We start from the raw sequence: 6,117 nt of genomic DNA on the forward strand, positions 1-6,117 counted from the left end.
ATGTCTAACCTAACTTTTTATTCAAGATCGAGTCAGTACACAATACTGATATATCTATTTTACTCGAGGACGAGCAAAATTTAAGTTGGGAGGTGTATAAATACTTAATTTAAGTCATTTAAAGTATAAAATTATATTTAATTTATTTTATTTATTAAAAATTTGATGCTTCTTTTTATGTTTTCTAAGAAAGGTGATCGTCGATACAAAGAGTCTGATTCGCAGATCAAAAAGACTCAAGTTTGAAAAAAATTAGATTTAAAATAAAATTAAATTAAAAGAAGGATGCATACGGTATTATAGAAAATAAAGATACAATGCAAGGAACCCAAAAAGGATATAGGCATCATTTTAAAGAAATAAAAGTTTTTTTTTATAATTTTCTAATAAAAAAGGAGCGTAAGTGGTTTCCTAACAGCTAATGGGTCCATGAAAGAAGATTGCAGGCGCACGGTATTGCGGGCATGCGGCATGGCGGGTTCGCGGGGAGTTTGTGCTGGCAGACACAATGGCGAACAGACGGACGCTCATGATAGCAGATGGATCTGAAAATTAAAGGAAAAAATATAATACTTGAAAATACTTCAAGAGGAAGAATTTATATTTTTTTTATCTGCTTGTGATCTTTCCATCTCATCCATCCATCTTTTAGTCCTTAGTATTTTCTTTAGTCCCACATCTGAAAATCATGTAAAACTCCTCCCTTCTAACACCTATAAAAAGGCTCTTGTACTCCCATTTGAGTGAGGGCAGAAATTCTTCTAGATCTTTGCATAGAGGAAGAGAAAGTGACTACTCCATGAGCAGCTAGGCTAGCAGTCTCAGGAGTGGAGAAGAAATTTTGTAACGACATAGAGTGGGTTTATTGTTCTAAACTTTCTTGTATTTCTTTATATGCAATAAAGATTATACTTTTTATTTAAATCATCATGAGTTCTTTATTTGCTCTCTTTCATATACTTTTATTTATGCTTTCTGTTAGATTAATATTAGGAACAACTTTTACTTTTCAGAGACACGCCGTAATCTACGGGTACGGGACGTGCGAGGAAAGAAGAGTTGTTTATCTAGTATTTTTTGGAGACGCACCATGATCTACGGGTATGGAATGTATCAAGAAAAGATAGATATTTTTTTTAAGATTAATCATATCTATTTAATTAAAAAAAAAGAGATACAACTCTACTAGTGCAAAATTAATTCAAAACTCCTGAGCTTTTTATTTTTTAATTACATCAATTTTAAGATAATTTATTTTTTAAATCAAAATAATGCTTCTTTCTTTTATTTTGCAATCTCAACTTAGTCCAAGATACTTGAGAATACGATCTCGACTCATCCTACCTATGTAGTGAGTAGAGTTATTTTTGGTGCTATCAATGACTACGCATCACTTGGCCAATTTGGTCTTGTTAAATTTCAGACTTAGATTAAGTGATGTAGACATTACAAAGGCCTTCCTTCAAACTTGATCAATAGAGTATGTCAAGATCTTAGTGAGTTTGTTGTGCTATCCACAAGGCTTACTATAAAAATTGACATGATATTGATCAAGTACATATTGATGCTTATGGCATATTTAAATAGTGTTACTTTGTTGTGCTATCCACAAGGGCAGCATTGTTTAAGTATGACCATATGGGATTGAAGTGTCAACTTAACTAGAACACTATAGTTTGTTGTGCTATCCACAAGACTATATGTGATCTAGAGATCAGAATGAAAGATATTGAGAATTGTAGAGGTACAATTGATAAAAAATTACCTACTCTTGAACTCAGGAATGCTTGTTGTGCTATCCACAAGGTGTTTATGAGGAATAGGGATCTCAACCCCATTAAGAAATATTAGAATATTTCTCAATTTTTATATTTGAAGACTATGAAGTTCGATAAAATAGTGAGAGACATAATTAGATAAAAATCCTAATCTAGTTGTACATGTCATCATGAGTTATCCGCTTATATTATATTCTTATTATTGTAGATTAACTACACACATGGCATCCTCACTTTCACTTAGAGATATCCTAGATGCAAATAAGTTGACTGGACCTAACTATGTCGACTAGTTAAGAAACTTGAGAATTGTTCTCACTCAGGAGAAAGTCTCCTATGTTCTGGATACACCTGCTTCAGATTCTCTTGGGGAAGATGCTTTCGAGGAGGATAGGACCGCATATAAAATGTGAAAAGATAATAGTGTGACTGTCAAATGCATCATGCTTACCTCCATGAGCAATGAGCTCCAGAGGCAGTATAAGGACATGGACATTCCCTCTATACTCCTTAATCTTAAGGAGTTATATGGAGAACAAAGTCGAACTGCTCGATATGAGATATCGAAGCAGTTATTTCATACCCGTATGACTGAAGGCATCTCTGTGCAAACACATATCCTAAAGATGATTGATTTGATCACTCATCTGGGACAATTGAGTTTTGCCATGGATGGTGAACTAAGCCAGGATTTGATCCTGTAGTCTCTCTCTGACTTTTTTTCTCAGTTTGTTATTAATTATCACATGAACAGACTGAACATCAGTCTGTCTAAACTGCTGAATATGTTGAAAACAGTAGAGCACCATTTCAAAGGTAAAAAGGCTCAGATCTTTCATGTTGATAAGATCTGCAAGAAAAAGACAAAGAAGGGTTCTAAGAAAAAGATGAACCCTAAGGCTGGCATCTCCAAGAAGAAAGTAAAAAAGATCTCTGCCAAAGATACTTATTATCACTGTGGCAAAGAGGGCCACTGGAAGAGAAATTGTAAGGAGTACCTTGCAACCGTGAAACTGATAAATATTGCTAAAGATTTGTATATGATACAAACTAATTTATCATTAAGTACTTTAATTTTAGATTCTTGGATATTGGATACCACCTGTGGCTCACATCTTTATAAATCGTTATAGGATCTACAAAAAATAAAGAATCTAGATAAAGGTGACTTCGAGCTGTTCGATGCTAGTGGAGAGTCCATTCAGATCGAAGCCGTAGACACTAGGGTTTTGAAGTTATCTTCGGACAAAATTTTGGAACTGAAGATCTATTATTATATTCTTGATATTGTTAAAATATTATTTTTGTATCATTGTTATTGGAACAAGATTTTGAAATAATTGTAAAGAACAATAGTTGTTCTATTTACTTTGCTAACGAATATTATGGAAGTGCTTTTATTGATAATGGTCTTATATTTTTTTTACTTAATAATAATGTATTTCATATTGATAATATGAAGAAAAGAAAGAGAGAGGATGTGAATGTCACATACCTCTAGCACTGCTGACTTGGCCATATAAATGAGTCAAGGATTAACAAATTATTCAAAGATAATTTTTTTGATCCTTATGATTATGAATCATATAGAACTTGTAAATCTTGCCTTATGGGAAAAATAATCAAGACTCCATTTATTAGACATAGAGAAAGGATGAGTGATATATTGGATCTTGTACATACTAATATGTGTGGTCCAATATCGATTCAAATCAGAGGAGGATACTCTTACTTCATCACATTTACTGATGATAAGTCCAGATTTGGATATGTATATTTGGTGAAATACAAATCCGAAGCCTTTGATAAATTTAAAGAGTATCGAAGGATGGTCAAGAAACAAACTAGTAAAAGTATTAAAACTCTTCGATCGGATTGAGGAGGAGAATACTTATCCAGTGAGTTCTTCAATTATTTAAAATAAAATAGAATACTCTCTTAATGATACCTCCTTATACTCCATAATTAAATAAAATTATGAAAAAGAAAAATCGTACCTTATTAGATATGGTATAGTCCAGAATATATTTTACGGATCTTTTGATATCCTTTTAGGGATATGTCCTCAAGGCTGTAGCGTATATCTTAAATAAAGTACCTTCGAAATCTATTTCTAGCACTCCATATGAAATATGGAAAGAAAAAAGATCAAATCTTAAGCATCTTAAGATTTGGGATTGCCCAGCTTATGTAAAAAATGTTGATGGACATAAGCTGGATGCTAGATTAGAAAAATATAGGTTTGTAGATTATCCCAAGGAGAGTATAAGATACTATTTCTATAATCCTACTCAATAAAAGGTGTTTGTTGGTAGGCATGCCATTTTCTTGGAGAAAGAATTTATCCAAGAAGGAGACAGTGGGAGGTCTGTTGAACTTGAAGAAGTTGAAATCTATAATTCATCCAGGATTCACTAAACAATTCTCAACCAGATGTGCCCATTGTTGAGACACAGTCACTACACACACCTCTCCGAAGGTCAAGTAGAGTGTGTAGTGTACCACTCAGGTATGGGTTTGTCATTGAGAATGATAATACATCCCACATCATTGAGAATAATGAATCTACGACCTATTCGAAAGCTGTCATGAGTAATAACTCTGATAAGTGACTAAATGCTATGAAATCTAAAATAGACTCCATGTATGCCAACCAAGTATGGACTTTGGTTGATGCGCCTGAGGGTGTGATCCTAATAGGCTGCAAATGGGTCTTCAAAAAGAAGATTGGAGTAGATGGCCAGGTAGAGACCTATAAGGCCAGCCTTGTGGCAAAAAGTTTCAGGCAAAAAATAAGTTGTTGATTATGAAGAAACCTTTTCGTTGGTAGCTATGCTCAAATTTATTCGGATAATGCTTGCTACAGCAGCATACCATGACTATGAGATCTGGTAGATAGATGTCAAGACTGCCTTCCTCAATGAAAATCTTAAAGAAGAAGTCTATATGACTCAGCCAGAGAGATTTATCTCAAGTAGGAGAGCAAATTAGGTATGCAAGCTGAATAGATCCATTTATGAATTAAAGTATCGAGGAGCTGGAACATCTATTTTGATGAGACAGTCAAATCGTTTAGCTTCATAAAAAATATGGATGAACCTTGTATGTACAAGAAGAATAGTGAAAGTGCTATTATCTTCTTGATCTTGTATATGGACGATGTACTGCTTATTGAAAATAATATCCTGATGTTGCAATCGGTCAAGGCTTGACTATCATAAAAGTTTTTAATGAAAGACTTAGGTGAAGCATCCTATATACTTGGTATAAAGATCTATAGGGATAGATCAAAAAGGATGTTAGGCTTGTTCCAGTCTAGGTATATTGATCTGGTGTTGAAGAGGTTCAACATGGAGGAAAGTAAAAGAAGTTACTTGCCCATAGATCATGGCATACAACTCTCTAAGAAGATGTCTCCCAAGATACCTGAAGAGAGAAATAGAATAAGTTTTATTCCTTATGCTTCGGTAGTAGGATCAATAATGTGAGCTATATTATGTACCAGATCTGATGTAGCTTATGCCTTGGATATTGTAAGTAGATTTCAGGCAGATCCTAGATAGGATTATTAGAAAGCTGTGAAAAATATACTCAAGTACTTGAGAAGGACTAGAGATATTTTTTTAATATATGGTGGATCTGATTTAAAACTAAAAGGTTATATCGATTCTAGTTTTTAATCTGATTTGGATGATAGCAAATCGATATCTGGATATGTGTTCACCTTGTATGGTGGTGCAGTAAGTTGAAAAAAATTCAAACAGCAAACTGTTGCTGACTCGATCACTGAGGCTAAGTATATTGCTGCAAGTGAGGCTGCTAAGGAGGCTGTTGGATGAAGAAAGTCATCACAGAGTTGGGTGTGGTTCTGAAGATTGAACAACCAGTGCCTCTTTATTGTGACAATACTGGGGTAGTTGCTCAAGCCAAAGAACTAAGATCTCATCATAAATCCAAGCACATCCTAAGACGGTTCCATCTTGTTTGGGAGATTATCGAAAGACGTGATGTGATCGTGAAATGAGTTGACACCAAGAATAATATAGTGGATCCGTTCACTAAGGTCTTATCAATGCAGTATTTTGATCGCCACCTTGATTGCATGAGTATCAAGTATAAGGGCGATTGGCTTTAAGTGCAAGTGGGAGATTAAAAGAATAATGCTCTACAAGCCAATCGCATATGCGATGCGATAGGGTGTTTATTATAATTTATCTTTCAGACTCATGTAATTGATATTTATATTAATAAAATAGATATTTTTGGTTCATTATATACTGCATCTTATTATTTTTTAAGATTATAATGAATCCCATAGGTCTGGATAATGATTTTAGGA

The sequence above is a fragment of the Elaeis guineensis genome, chromosome 2 (assembly GCF_000442705.2).
Source record: "Elaeis guineensis isolate ETL-2024a chromosome 2, EG11, whole genome shotgun sequence".
In the NCBI taxonomy this organism is placed as follows: Eukaryota; Viridiplantae; Streptophyta; class Magnoliopsida; order Arecales; family Arecaceae; genus Elaeis; species Elaeis guineensis.